The following is a 16,221-nucleotide window of genomic DNA, read 5'->3' as shown; positions in this document are numbered from 1 at the left end:
AAATGAAGCTGGTGTGTTCCTTCTTTCCTCCTACCTTGAACCTAGATGTGACGGTTAGAGCTACAGCAGCCATGCTGCGGCCTTGAGGGAAAGACAAAGAATATGGTGTCAGTCCACTGGATTGCTAATCCAATGCCAGCAACTTGTCAGAGGTAGTGGACCCTGTGATACGTAGAAAAACAGATACCTTAGTGTTTAGGCCACTAGAGTTCTTGCAACCAAATGCAATCCTAAGGGTGATGCACTGAGATAAAAATGTCAAGCCCATGAAGAATACACACAAACAACTGAGGGTGAGACAGAGGAGAAGAGAGCAGGCACTGAGGTCTAACTGGAGGGTATGAACACTATCTGCTTACATCCTCTGCCAGCTGTGTCACTGTGGGCAAATCTAACTGTGCCTGTTTCCACATCTAAAAAAGGGATCATAAGAGCACATACTCAGCATTGCCATAAGCTGAAAACAAACCATTCACAGAGAAGAATTTACTACTTGACAGAATAATCCTCAATGTATGTTATTTATTTCTAAAAGTGAATTCTTACCAAAGGCACCCAGAAAAACAGGAATACAGACTAGAAGTGACTTAGTCATTGGTTTAAGGATTCTGTGTAATACCCCTGCCTTGGTGTTAAAGGTGAAGCGAGGGGAGGGAAAAGCAAGCACCCAAGGCTTTCTGGAGGATCCAAGTCCAGAGTCCAGGTCTGTCTCCTCACAACACCCCTCCTTTCCAAGTTCCAGCCACAATGGCCTTCCTTATTAAGCTGAAGCTTCTGCACATGCTTTATTCCACTGTCTAGAACATTCTAACTTTCTGCTTTTGCCTATATAGCAAACTGTTTTACCCCAATATCCACTCTTCCTGAAGCCCTAGTAATTAATCTTCAGCTGAGCACATGTTTATTGAGAAAGGAAACTACATTTCCCAGACTCCCTTGCAGCAATGCGGTCATATGACTAGCTTACTGGCCATGTGAACAGAAGTGAGATGTGAACAGAAGTGATGTGGGTGACTTCTGGGTTACACCCTTCTGCTTCCTTCACTCTGGCTGGAATGTTGACACGGGGGTGCACATTCTTGATTCACAATGAGGGCAGCACCTAGGATAGCACAGCAATGAGACAGGAGGAGCCTGGGCCCCTGGCATCCTCAGGGACAGAGCTGCCATGCCAAGCTGGGATTTTTACACCACAGAGAAATGGTTGTTGTTTAGTCACTAAGTCATATCCAGCTCTTTGCAACCCCATGGACTGTAGCCCACCAGGCTCCTCTGTCCGTGGGATTCTCCAGGCAAGAATACTGGAGTGGGTTGCCATTTCCTTCTCCAGGGGATCTTTCTGACCCTGGGATCCAACCCGCATCTCTTATGTCTCCTGCACTGGCGGGTGGATTCTTTACCACCAGGGAAGCCCAGAGAGAAATTAGCTTCTATCTTAAGCCACTGTGTTTTGGGTCCTTGTCACATAGAGCTACATTTATAACCTCACACAATCTCCCCACTCAGGGAGTCTCTTCTTTCCATCCATGGATCAAATAAAACCCCTACTGCACTCATTGAGCACCACTGAGCCCCCCTTCACAGCCTTACATGGCTATGATTTTCCACTCATTTATTCAATCTCCCACAAGACTGGAACTCAAGGATGGTGGGGAGCCCTGCTCTGCACATCTTTGGATTCCCAGCATCAATTCAGTGCAAGGATAATTAGGAGCCCCTCAGAGAATGCAGACTGAATGGGGCCAGGCCACGAGACCAATGGGCAAGAGCTCTGTCCTCTGAACACAACTCACAACCCTGGGGCACTGACCCTCAGAGGCTCTGTCTCCTGCCAGGGGCATCCGAGAGGGTGGAACAAGTGCCCCTCTGACACCCACCCAACCTTGCTTCACATCTTCCCCAGATGTCCCTTACACAGACATTAAAAAAACAAGGCTATCCAACCGCCTGGAAAGGAAACAATTATTAGCAAATTATATAATTAGGCTCATGTTGACATTTCAAGTAAATATATTCATTAAAAATGGGTGGAATCCAAGATGAACAGTAAATAAAACACAGAGAACGTTTTCATAAAACCTCATTCTTGTTTTTAAAGACCATCTTAACATGTGGGACATGCGGAGAAAAGGAAGTGAAAATTAAAATGCCCATAACAGATAATCTCGAGAAGAGCGCAATTTTGGAGGACTGTCACATTTTACTGTACTAGCTCCTGTCTTATTTCATTTTATACTGGACCTCTTATAATGTCAAAGAAGAGAATACGAGAAAAGTCCCTTTAAGTAATTCAATCATGACCATGTTTACAGTAACTGAAAACCTGGAACTTTCCAAGTATGCATCCGTCAGCAGCTCTCAGCTGTCAGAGCCCACCTTCATCCCTGTGTACTTAAACATGTCTTCTGAATGCCAGACGACAAAGAAAATCTCCAGAACAAACTTTCCCACCCATCGGCCCAGTTTCAGAGCTGACACCCAACACCCCAGCATGCCTTACCCAGACCCTGACACCCTACAGACACCCTGTAACAGCTGGGCGAATTAGCCTGAATCCTCAGATGCTAGAGACCAACGTCTGAATCCCTGAGGTCAGGCTGGGCTCCATTCTCATTCTGCCAAGGCCTGCGTGAGCCCAGAGGTTGCAGGGAGGTGATAAACCAGAAGAGAATCGCCACAGTAGAAATCCCCACGCTACTGCCCGCGACTGTCCGTCACGGTCCCCTCCAGGCCAGCCTCCTACAGAAACACAGCACATGCCTGCTGAGCTTTTCTGAGCTTCCTCTACATCCTGCCTCTTTTCTTTCCAAATCTGAGAGATTCGCAGCAAGATCGTGATCCCCGCTTTACAGATGAGGACACTGAGGTTCCCAGAAGATAAGCAACTGGCCCAAGGTTGAACCAGCCTGGGAACTGGCAGGACCAATTTTCAAGCCTGGGCTCCTGAACCTGGCCTTGAGACCCCAGCCATATACATCCCTGGCTTTCTCTAGTGCTGCACCTTCCCCTCACCCAATAGTGCCTTCAGCTACCAATTCTCTGATCCCCACCACCTCCCCCAACTAATATCCTCTTTGGGAATAACAGGGTCTGACCCAGGGATAAGCCCTCTCTCCAGCCCCTCCCCACCAAATATGCAAATGAACTGCAAGTGGGCCAGCTCTGACTCCAGCATCAAGGGTGAAATGGTCCCCCTAGATCCCCCAGGGATCTCAGTAGACAAAAACACACTGCTGGTGGGAATATAAATCCATACACCCACTTTGGCACCCCACTCCAGTACTCTTGCCTGGAAAATCCCATGGACGGAGGAGCCTGGTAGGCTGCAGTCCATGGGGTCGCAAAGAGTCGGACACGACTGTGACTTCACTTTCACTTTTCACTTTCATGCACTGGAGAAGGAAATGGCAACCCACTCCAGTGTTCTTGCCTGGAGAATCCCAGGGATGGGGAAGCCTGGTGGTCTGCCGTCTATGGGGTTGCAGAGAGTCGGACACGACTGAAGCAACTTAGCAGCAGCAGCAGCACACCCACTTTGGAGAAGAGTATAGAGATCCTTTTAAACAACTAAAAATAGAGCCACCATATGACACAGCAATCCCCCTCCTGGGCATATATCTGGAGAAAAACATGGCTCAAAAGGATACATGCACCCCAGGATCACTGCACCACTGTTTACAATAGCCAAGACATGGAAGCAAACTAAATGTCCACTGACAGATGACTGGATATACATATATACAATGGACTATTACTCAGCCATTAAAAAGAATGAAATAATCCCATCTGCAGCAACATGGATAGACCCGGAGATTATTGTACTAAGTGAAGTAAGTCAGAAAGAAAAAGACAAATATCGTGATATCACTTACGTGCAGAATCTAAAAAAAAATAAAATGGTACAAGTGAACTTACAGAACAGAAACAGACTCATAGTCTTAGAGAATGAATTTATGGTTACGGGGGGAAGGATAGGTTGAGAGTTTGGGACTGACATGTCCACACGGCTATATTTAAAACAGATAGATAACCAGGGCTTCCCCGGTGGCTCAGTGGTCAAGAATCCGCCTGCCAATGCCAGAGACACAGGTTCGATCCCTGATCCAGGAAGAGCTGACATGCCTCGGAGCAACTAAGCCTGCAGGCCACAACTACTGAGCCTGTGCTTTGGAGTCCGGGAGCCGAAACAAGAGAAGCCACCGCAGTAAGAACCTTGCTCTCTGCAACTAGAGTAAAGCCCAGGCAGCAATGAAGACCCAGCACAGCCCACAATAAATAAACAATTAAAACAGACAACCAACAAAGACCTACTATAGAATAAATAAATAGATAAATTACTTAAAAAAAAAAAACAGAAGGGAGAGCCCCATTGCACTACCATCCTCAGAGTCTAATCTAACACGTGCCTTTTCTCCTCGGCCCTGGGTGAGTGAAATTGCTTCTGAGGAAGAACCCTTATCAAAGAGCTCCTGGATAATCTAAATTATTACCGGGTCACCTTCCCCAGCACCCTGGAGTTTCACCTTTCCCCTGGGCTTCCGGTCTCCAGCCTGACAAGGCTGATTAGAGGGACTGGGGAAGGTGCCTCCACTAATGTACACGTATCATCTGCTCTAAATAATCATGAAAGCAACAACCATAATGATGAGCACCTTCAGAGAGACCCTGCTAGAACTGAGCTACCACTTTCTTAAAAAGAAGCTGGGCTTGTTGTAGACAGGAAATAAAACATTTTCAATGATTTTAAATATTCTCTCCACTCCAAACAATATGTTCTAAAGAAGTCAACAGGCACTACCATATGATATTCATTACAATGTTCTCTTTGAAAGAAAAAAAAAAAAAAAGAAGGGGGAAACAGCAACCTAAATGTCAAACCACAGGCAATAATTATGTAAATTACAGTCCACAATACCAGAAACTGCCACTTGGACATTTAAAGGCATAATTACAAAAGTTGTGCAGAACATGGGAAAATTCTCACAAGAATAAATGAAAATGCAGGAGAGAAAAGACCACATAACAATCTGGACAAGGTTCAGATGTTAACGCACCAACAAACCACGGCTGATGGAAAAATATGGACAAAAGAAGCAAGAGTCCCAATATACCGAGTGTGCCCACAAATTAACAGGAAAGAGCAAACCAGAGTAAAAACACACAAAAAGGACAATTACACGCACACAATAGAACACGTGAATCACCAAGGAATATGTCGTAGGATGCTCAACTTCTAACTTCTAAGGGAAATACTGGTGAAAATAAGATATCTTTTTTGTCCATCAAATTAACGGAAGTCAGCCATGTACAGGGCTGGGAAGGATGCCAAGAAATGGGAATTCCCAGTCCCTGTTGCTAGGAATGGACTTGCTACAACCTTTCTGGAAAATAACTGGCCAATGCCCACTGCATATGCGTGTGCTCGGTCATGTCCAACTCTCTGCGACCCCGTGGACTGTGGCCCACCAGGCCCCTCTGTCCATGGGATTTCCCAGGCAAGAACACTGGAGTGAGTTGCCATTACCTACTCCGGGGGATCTTCCAACCCATGGACTGAATCTGCGTCTCTTGTGTCTCCTGTATTGGCAGGTAGATTCTTTACCACTGCACCACCTGGGAACCCCAATACTCATTAAAAACTAAAATTTACAGAATTTTAACCCATGGACAAGGATGTTTACTGGAGCATTGTTTACAGAAGCCAAAAAATGGGAAACAATGCAAGCGATGTTATTAACTGGGAAATGGCTGAATCAATAACAAATCTATAACTTGGAATATTATACAATAGTTTAAGAATTACTAGTGAGATTATGTGTACTGCCATGTATCATGTTAAGCAAAAGAAAAAGTAGAGTGATGATAATAATATAACCTACTTTATTTTTAAGCATATTATTTATGTTTATAAACATTTCCATGATTACAGAGAAAGGACAGGAAGAATGGTTATTGGTTAGAAAGAATTAACGCTTTATTTAAATACCTCTATGCTGTTTTCTCACAAGGAGTATCACTCTGTGAACCAGAAAACTCTACAATTAAACTAGAAAGTTTACATGCAAAAAATAAGTCATGATAAAAGAACTTTTATCGTTTTAGCACGAGAAAATTATGAGTAAAACTTTTACATGTTCTTGAACTGTTAATGTAAAAGTACTTTTTAAACAAAGAAGTCAAAAGATGTTTAAAATGTAAACATATCTTTTTAAAATTAGAACATAAACCAATCTCTCTCTGGACCAAACCCACTGGAAGGATGGTTTAACTGCTGGGCAAAATCCTCTCATACAAAAGGAAGCAACATGAGTCTGGTCAATTCCCAGCCTGATTAATGCTCTCAAATGCCACGAGCACAACAGGTACTTAATAAATGCTGGTGAGTCCACTGTGTGCGTGCACTCAGCTGTGTCTGACTCTCTGGGACCCCATGGACTGCAGCTTGCCAGGCTCCTCTGTCCATGGAATTTTCCAGGAAAGAACACCGGAGGGGGTTGCAATTTCCTCCTCCAAGGGATCTTTACGACCCAGGGATCGAACCCACATCTCTTGCACGTCCTGCATTGGCAGGCAGATTCTTTACCACTGCGCCACCTGGGAAACCCAGTAAACCCATTAGTGAGAGTTTCAACCGCAGCTGTCACTCGAGAATCAGGACTATCACATTTCCCACTCTTTGTGACCTCGTGGACTGCAGCCCACTTCTCTGTCCATGGCATTCTCCAGGCAAGAATACTGGAGTGGGTTGCCATGCCCTCCTCCAGGGGCTCTTGCCAACCCAGGGATTGAACCTCGGTCTCCCACATTGCAGGCAGACACTTTACCCTCTGAGACACCTGGGAAGCACATGTATATTACCATATGTGAAACAGATCGCCAGTCCAGGTTCAATGCATGAGACAGGGAGCTCAGGGCTGGTGCACTGGGATGACCCAGAGGGATGGGATGGGGAGGGAGGTTCAGGATGGGGAACACATGTACACCCGCAGCTGATTCATGTCAATGTATGGCAAAACTACTACAATATTGTAAAGTAATTAGCCTCCAATTAAAATAAATAAATTTTAAAAAATAAATAAAGGAGACTCCAAGAAAAGCAAAGAGAAAAAAAAAAAAAAGAACTGTCACATTTCAAAATGCACAGATCCCCCACCAAGCAATTTCTCAGGGGAAACTGCCTCTGCTGAGTCATTTACACCTCTCCACGGAGAGTACCGAGATGAGCACCTAGCGTGTTTGGGGCAGCACTGTTCACAGTGCAGAAAACTGGAACCAAAGATCCTGAAAGCAACCCAGGGAGGACTGGGTGAATACATGGCACAGTTATGTAACAGGAGAGTGTGGCTGGTAAAGTCTTATTTCTTTTTCTTTCAATTTCCCTGGACCTAGCTCGGACAGAAAAATCAATACGGGTTTCTAAGCGAAAGGAGCAAGATATAGAACGTTATTTAGAATATGAAACTATCTGGGGAGGGAAAAAAGATATTCAATCTCTCCCCGCCCACTCACACTTCCTACATATTTGCATATGCTTGAAATTTTCTAGAAGGACACGCAAGAAACTACCATCAATGGTGACATCTGGGAACAGAGCACAGGTAGGGGAAGTACTGAAACTTTTACTTTGCCTTCATATTCTTCCAGAATACAGCTTTATTCTAGTATTTTTTAACTTTTTTTAAAATTTTATTTTAATCGGAGGATAATTACTTTACAGTATGGTGGTGGTTTTTGCCACATATCAACACGAATCAGCCGCAGGTGCACATGTGGGCCCCCATCCTGAACCCCGCTCCCACCTCCCTCCCCATCCCATCCTCTGGGTTGTCCCAGAGCACCAGCTTTGAGTGCCCTGCTTCATGCATCGAACTTGCGCTAGTCACCTGTTTTACATACGGTAATATACACACTTCAATGTTATTCTCTCATTTCATCCCACCCTTGTCTTCTCCCAGAGTCCAAAAGTCTGTTCCTTACATCTGTGTCTCTTTTGCTGCCTTGCATATAGGATTGTTGTTACCGTCTTTCTAAATTTCATATATATGGGTTAATATACTGTATTGGTGTTTCTCTTTCTGACTTACTTCACTCTGTATAACAGGCTCCAGTTTCATTCACCTCATTAGAACTGACTCAAATGTGTTCTTTCTTATAGTTGAGTAATATTCCATTGTGTATATATACCACAACTTCCTTATCCATTCATCTGCCAATGGACATCTAGTTTGCTTCTGTGTCCTAGCTATTGTAAACAGTGCTGCGATGAACATTGGGGTACACATGTCTCTTTCAATTCTGGTTTCCTTGGTGTGTATGCCCAGCAGTGGGATTACTGAGTCATATGGCAGTTCTATTTCCAGTTTTTTAAGGAATCTCCACACTGTTCTCCATAGTGGCTATACCATAAACTTTTTTTAAAGTTGCAACTTTTTATTTATTTATTTAATATTTTATTTATATGGCTGCAGTGGGTCTGCATGGAGGCAGGCAGGATCTTTTAGTTGCGGCATCTGGGATCTAGTTTCCTGACCAGGGATCAAACCTGGGCCCCCTGCACTGGGAGCACAGAGTCTTAGCCACAGGACCAAGAGGGAAGTCTCTAAAGTTGTAACTTCTAAAAGATAATTCTTTGAAAGCAATAGCATAATCAAAAGAGTTACTATGCAAGACCTTCCAGGTCAATTCAACATCTATTTTAAAAAGAAGACTTTTTTTTAGCAACCCTTTAGAAAGTCATCTTAATCATGTAAGAAAAGCACCTCATCATGTTAATGGGTCCTTAAAAGCCTTTGGAGGGGAATCAAGGGCAGTGGGGATTTCCAACCTGATCTGACCCTGAACAGTGTGGCCAATGTTCTGAAACAGATAAAAACATATAAACACATAAACTTAATTTTTAAGACCTGAGACCCATTCAAACCTAAATAAATCAGAAGACCATGATATCGGGGAGCCAAGTAATAATGTTCCATCTTCCTGCCAAGCTGCAGCAAGCTTCCTCCTTGGAGTTTCCAGGCCCTTCCTAGTACCACAAGTCATTTTGTTAGTGCTAAAGACAGTTTGGTAGCAGGCTCCAGGCCAGATTTTCCTTACATGGGCTCCACAGTTCCTTTGATCACTCCATGCACCTCAGGGCCTTTGCACATGCTGTCCCCTCCATCTGAGATTCCATTCCCCCAGCCCTCGCACGGCCAGCTTTGCCATGGGTCAAAGGTCAGGAGTCATCTCCTTTGAAAGGCCTTCCCTGGACATACCCCCATCGCAGCTCACACCCTAGTTCGTCCCAGTTCATGTCTTTGTGGCATTCGCCGCTATCCAAAATCACTTTGGTCATCCTCAGCATCAGCTCCATGAGAACATGGGTCTCGTCCACCGTGTTCATGGCTGTATCTCCAGTGTCTAGAACAGTGGCAGTGTGCCGCAGATGCTCAACTAATAGTAAAAGACTGAATAAATGAATGAATGAGAAATGGTTGTGGGAAGAACAGGAGAACGAATCCAGTTGTAAAGATCACACTCAAGTACTCTGCACCAGGGAAACACAGGCTCTTGATAACAACTCTCCAGGGAGGAAGGCACTCCAAACAGGTAGCCAATAAAACATGAAGGAAGGTTCTCACAGAGACAATTCACTGAAAGGGAAGGGAGAAGCCTCGTAAAACCTCAATTACTGCCTGAGGGCCAGACGCCACCCTTCCTGGGCATCTAGACCCATTTTCCAGGACCTGCAATCTCCCCCGGGAGATACAATCCCACAATTAAACCAAGGGGACACTTAAGTAGAATCTCCACTTTGTAACTATCCACCTCTCCTGGAGCAGTTTAAGATGCAGGAGCAGCTGATCTCTCTAGACAAGCACTTCACTCTGGGGCCAAACCTTCACACCACCCCACCCTTTCCCAATCCCCTCCCCAGCCAGAATGGATTAGGGAAAAGCAGCCCCAGATGGAAAGAGGCAGGCAAACAGCATGAAAACAGCTGCAATCTCCTTCTCTGGCTAATTGGAGTTTAACCCTCTTCGCATCTCATTAAGCTTCTCCACGGCAACCTCAATAAGCCAATTACGTGAGGTGTTCAACAGCTTAAAAACTCAGGGGGCTGCGGGTCGAGGCAAAAATCTTGCCCCAGATTTCTTCTCTGGATTCCTCCACATCAATGGCTGTGGGACTTCCCCACCCAGGGGACAGGTGACAACATCTGGAGACATTTTTGTTGTCACAACAGGGAGAAGGTGCTACCGGCATCTCGTGGGGAGAGACCAGGGCTGCTGCTGAACAGCCTACAAGGCCCAGGGCGGCCCCACAACAGGGAATTACCTGGCCCCAAAGGTCCAGCATGTCCAGGCTGAGAAACTGCTCTACACCCACCAGCCCTCCCCTACAGGGGGCTTCCTCACAGCCCAGCCTTGTCAAGATAAGTCGAGTCCCATGCCTTCACCACAAAAGACCTGTCTGTCCCATTACCAGGCAAGGCTGGGGGGAACACTGGCCTCAGGAAGTTCAAGTCCTTGTCATTATCCCAAAACATTTTGTTCAGTCGCTCAATCGTGTCCGACTCTTTGTGACCGCATGGACTGCAGCACACCAGACTTCCCTGTCCTTCACTATCTCCTGGAGTTTGCCCTAACTCATGTCCATTGAGTCAACGATGCCATCCAACCATCTCATCCTGTCTTTCCCTTCTCTTGCCTTCAGTCTTTCCCAGCATCAGGGTCTTTTCCAATGAGTCGGCTCTTCATATCAGGTGGCCAAAGTACTGGAGCTTCAGTTTCAGCATCAGTCCTGTCAGTGAATATTCAGGGTTGATTTCCTTTAGGATTGACTGGTTGGCTCTTCTTGCAGTCCAAGGGACTCGCAAGAGTCTTCTCCAGCATCACAGTTCAAAAGCATTTTACTAGCCATTTATTTCTTTCTGCAAAAGGTCCAGGCAAGTTTTTATGGGCTAGCATGTTACTGACCATTAAGATCTGATGAAATCTAGGCCTTATCCCACCATGAAAATCTGGAGCCAAGACAGAAAACCAGACGCTTGCTTCTAATTCCCTGGGCATCGATAATTCATTTATCCTGCCCCCTCCTGCCAACAGGACCAAGCCAGACAGAGCAACACCAAACTGGTGAGCCAGATCGGCCCCAGTCATCTCACCAATGCGCTTCAAAGCAGGAGACACTGACTCAAACACCTACAGGTCCAGGTGGGCTCCATTGATGAAGGAAGCAGACCAAGGGAGAAAGCACAAAGAGAAAAAGGCAACGGATGCCGGGCCTTAGAAGTAAAGTAGCAATAAGGAGGGGAAGGGATTGTGCCAACCTGGGGCCAGCCTGTTCTGGCAGGCTGCTCTGTCAGAGGGGGCAGCCCCAGCCGACAACCCACGACATACAAACGAGGGCCCTCGTGCAAGCAGATCTCCTGATTTTCCAAAAGTCAGAAATGCAGATCGTTCCGTGAATTCTTCTCATCAGTAAATATCAGCAATCACAGTAATTCCACGTTAAAATAAAGGCAGAGCAGAACACTAGCGAGCTAGATCTAATCTCCCAATGGAACGTGTGCCTCAAGACACTCAAATTCAAACGTTAATTGCACCTACTGTATGTGCAACATACTGAGTCCTGGAAAAAGAGAGGCCAGACTCAGTTCTCAACTTTGCAAGACGAAACATAAGCAGTCAGATGTGGAACCTGGAAGGCTCAGTCCACCTGGGTTTCCATTCCAAACAGGTGAGGGTCTATTTCATCCTTAGAAGCCTCTGGGAAGAGGCTTCAATCCAGCTCAAAAGTCACTCCAAAGCCTCCTGTCATTCATTCATTATTTACTGAGAATCTACTATGTTCCAGGCACTGAGGCTGGGATTACAGCCATAAGAACAAGCATAGGCAAAAACCCCTCCTTCCCCCTGTGAAGCTGAACTTTTGGTGGGAGTTTACAGACAGTAAACAAAATAAGTAAGACTTATTTTGGCAGTAAGTGCTGGGTTGCAGGGCTGGAGGGAGCCACAACGAAGCAGCAGGGAGTCCAGGAAAGGTTGCCTGGGCTGACACTGGAACAAGGATCTGAAAGTGCACGAGCATCCTGGGCAGGGGAAACAGCAAGTGCAAAGGCCCCGAGGCAGCCGGTTCTGGAGCAAAGGGAGACAGACGTAGCAGGCAGTGTGATCAGAGAGGTGAGGGATCAGATGCTCTTAGGCCTTGTAAGTTTCTCTGAGGCCTCTGGCTTTTTCCCTGAGGGATGCAAGGAGTCGCTGCAGGGTATAGGGCAGAAGGGGGAGAGGGTCTGAGCTGTGTCTTTAACAGGATTCCTCTGGCCACAGGGCTGAGACCAGACTGCAGGATCAAGGAGGGCAGCAAGGAAAGCACTGAGGTGCGAACAGCCAGCTGCAGAATTGAGGCTGTGATGGGCCTGGCCAGAGAGGAAGGCAAGGAGGCAGTGAGAAGCAGGCAGATTTGGAAACATTCTGAAGGAACAGGCAACAGGATTTGCTGATTTGCTGATCAGATGTGGAATGGGAGGCAAGGAGGGGAATCACAGCTGATGCAGGGTTTGGGCCTGAACTTCTGGGGCAGAGCTGCCCTGGTCAACTGAGATGGGGAGGGCTGGGGTGGTCGGAGCCGGGGGGCATAGGGGGAATGGGAGGGAGACCTCTAAGTTCATCGTGGTGGCAGTGGCTTAGTTGCTAAGTCATGTCTGATTCTTCGTGATCCCATCGACTGTAGCCCGCCAGGCTCCTCTGTCCCTGAGATTTCCCAGGCACGGATACTGGAGTGGGTAGCCAATCCTTTCTCCAGGGGATCGTCCTGACCCAGGGATTGAACCCAGGTCTCCTGCATTGCCGGCGGATTCTTTACTGTGAGCCTCCAGGGAAGCCCAAGTTCCACGTGGGACATGGTAAACTAGCGACACCCAGGTGGTGATGTTGGTTCCAAAAAGTTGAGAATGTGAATGGAAAGAGAGATTTTTCATCCACCACCACGTTCCAAAGGTAAGGCTACCCCAAACAGAGCCTGTCCAGCTGGGAGAAGGAGACTAGCTTCACCCTGCCCTGTCGTTTCAGAGAGTCCCCTCTTCTCCTCCCAAAGCCATTTACCTTGTCATGCTGCCGTTCTGGGCCTCAGGTGGGGTGGACAGAGGGGATGACCCCACCAGTTCCAGGGGCCCCATGGCTCTAGTCCACATGGGAAGAGGAGACCAGAAGGAGGGGCTGACGTAAAGGAGGAGAGAAAGGTGGAGGAAAGCATGGTGATGCGTCTAAAAACCCACAGGAAGCTTAAAGGATGGAGGAAAAAAATGGTTCTTTCTACATTATAGTGAAGCCACAGGGAGTTAATTATGCCAGAAATTAGACTGACGCCAAGGTCAAACCTTACCCCAAGAAGAATTTCAAATGGCTTCTAAAATACTTCTTTTGGGGACTTCCTTGGTGATCCAATGGTTAAGACTCCAAGATTCCAATGCCAGGGGTGTGGGTTCCATCCCTGGTCAGGGAAACGAAGATCCTACATATTGTGCAGTGCGGCCAAAAAATTGAAAAAATAAAATACTCCTTTTCTGCCACCTTTTGGCAGCCAAACTGAATATTCAGGGGGTTACTGAGGTGGAAGAAGGTTCAAGGCATCTCCGAGGCAAATATCAACACCAGGACCAAATGATTAGCAGGACTCCATGAACCATGACACAGAGCCACTAATCCATTCACTCCCCGAAGCAGCAAGTACAGTAGCAAAAATTAACTAGAAAATGCCAGCTAGTGCATCACTTAAATTTACCGAGGGCCACCTGTATACCAGGGCTTCCCTGGTGGCTCAGTGGTAGACAACACAACTGCAATGCAGGAGACGCAGGTTCAATCTCTGGGTTCAGAAGATCCCCTGGAGAAGGAAATGGCAACCCACTCCAGTATTCTTCCCTGGAGAATCCCATGGAAAGAGGAGCCTGGATGGCTATAGACCATGGGGTCGCAAGAATGGGACACGACTTAAAGAGATTAAACCACCAAACACCATACCAACTGTATACCAAGCAACAACATCCTAAGTACCTGCCGAGGATTCGCTTGGTACTGTGTTAACATCCCCATTATTCAGGTGTGGAAACTGAGGCATGGAGTGGCAGGGAGTGATTTGCCCAGGGAGTAGAGCCAGGATTTGAACTCTAGGGATCCAAGCACTGCTCAGAGCCGCCATACGCCACTCCTTACTGACTTGTCACTTACTTTTCGACATTTTCTGATTTTTCTACACTGGACTTGCAATAAATTAATAAACAATCTTTTGGTTAAAAAAATTAGCTTGCAAGGGGAGGCCCAGGCCCATTTGCCCAACCATCATTCAAACATCAGCCACAAAACAGCCCTTCCCACCTACTCCACACCAAGCACCCTCAAAAAAAAAAAATAAAAGCAAACCCAGGGCTGGTGAACTTGGCCCCTATTTTCCATTTAGATAACCAAGTTCCTCTTTTTTCATCCCAGAGCATTTGCCTGGGTGAAGGTGGTAAGTCAGCCGAACCCTCACCACGGGTTATTTCCACATCGTGTAGTTTTTCTGGCCTTTTCCTGGGGCTCAGAGGCAGGCAGACTCAGGAACAAAACTCTGATTAGAGTCTCAGGTGGGCTAGTCGCGTTGATTTCTAAACACATGACCTTGGTCAAGGGAGGAGCCAGGCATGACCGGGTGGATGGCCCAATCCCATGCCCCAGCTTAAGAAAAAGTGGGTCCAAAGGAAGGACCAGCAACCTGAAACACACAACTTTATCTCTGGAAAGAAAGCAATAACCATTGTTTACCTCTGTGCGGGGCATGGGCTGAGAGGCTTGCACAGATGAACTCATTTTACTCTTCAAAACAACTGTAGCAGGTTGAGGCTGTGGGGGCCCACACCCCTATTTTACAGATGAGGAAGCTGAAGCACAGACAGACATAGTGGCTTGCCCAAGATCACATAGTTACCTAGTGGCTGGCAGGTCAGTCTCTCCCGGCCTTGAGTGGGTGCCCTGGGAAACACAGAAGTCACCTGCTCTTGATTACATTCGGTTTCTCAGGCTACCTGGAAATGCTCACGCCCCCGCTGCCTGCACTCAAACCCTGGTTCCAGGGCACCTTGAGAAACTGGGGCAACCAGTGAGTCCAGAAATCCAGAGGGAGGAAGGGCAGAGGAAAGTCTGCAAGGCCAAAGACTGGCAGGGAGATGGAGGGCCTGGCAGAAGGGAAAGCCAACCACCTGGCAATTTCTGTAGCAAAAGTCCTTGCAGGAGAAAAATAAAAAACAAAACACACAACTGATTTCCTCAGATGAGCTTCTTCAGCTAAATAAACAGAGGACACCCCCAAACCCATTCGACGTTGGAAAACCTGATGCCATCCATCAACCGCCAGTTGCCATCAATAAAATACATCCTGGTGAAGAATTCATGGTCACCTATTTTATCCCCTCTGTAATTCAGAACAAAATAAACAAGGAAATTCTCCAGTATCACAGCAACACTAGACCAGATCCCCATCTGATTCTTGCAGAAATAATCTTGTTGTTGTCACACTGGGTACTGAGAGCAAGGACGCCTCAGATTTTCCTGTCTCTGCTAAGTACAATACTACTTTGCACGTAAGTCTGCTCCCCAATCAACCCTGGACCTTGAGTGCAAAGCGTCTGTACTATTTCCAGCCCCCGAGCAAATCCCCTTGGCCTGAAAATGTGAGACACAGCCAGATGTGTGTGGTTGTTCTAACAAGTGATACCTACCGCCCCCATCCCCCAAATAAACCCTTCCCATGGGGCCCTCGAAGATGACTTATCAACACTCCAAATGCAGCCTTCAAGGAGAGGACCACAAAACAGAACAAGAAGGTATTTGGAGATGCTAGTCACTAGCTCCAAAGAACCAGGGGTGTTTCCCGATTCCTAAACAAAAGTGGGAAAACTATCCTGCCCAGGTTTGTCTACAAGAGAGTAAAACACAGAAGTGCTTCCTGTAACAAAGAGGCAAATCGCATTAGAGAGAAACTAAAGCCCAAGACACTGGGGATTAAGCCAGAGTGGCCTCCAGAGACCCGGCCAGGCTCAACAGCAAAGATTCAGAAGGAACCTGGGGTTGGTCCCCACACAGAGGAGCCTCAGGTCTCAGGTGTGGAACAGCACAAAATCCACTGGTACCAGGATCCTTGGGTATCCTCAGCTGACCCCCAAATCTGACCCCAGGGTCAAGCAAGTCAGGGCAGGGGTGAGCA

General features: G+C 46.7%; 1 protein-coding gene and 1 long non-coding RNA gene across 3 annotated transcripts in view; both read right to left on the bottom strand.

Moving 5' to 3' along the window:
• Positions 1-16,221, bottom strand: part of ABCC1 (ATP binding cassette subfamily C member 1 (ABCC1 blood group)) — a 152,283-nt gene that overhangs the window by 135,137 nt on the left and 925 nt on the right. The gene's annotated exons all lie outside the window — the stretch shown is intronic.
• Positions 7,871-11,300, bottom strand: LOC129637462 (uncharacterized). The gene is made up of 2 exons (XR_008707474.1): positions 10,465-11,300; positions 7,871-9,632 (listed from the first exon to the last, which is right to left on the bottom strand). It is a non-coding gene; the product is annotated as an uncharacterized LOC129637462 (long non-coding RNA).

This window comes from Bubalus kerabau, chromosome 23, assembly GCF_029407905.1.
Source record: "Bubalus kerabau isolate K-KA32 ecotype Philippines breed swamp buffalo chromosome 23, PCC_UOA_SB_1v2, whole genome shotgun sequence".
In the NCBI taxonomy this organism is placed as follows: domain Eukaryota; kingdom Metazoa; phylum Chordata; class Mammalia; order Artiodactyla; family Bovidae; genus Bubalus; species Bubalus kerabau.
This window is presented reverse-complemented; position numbering and strand designations above follow the sequence as displayed.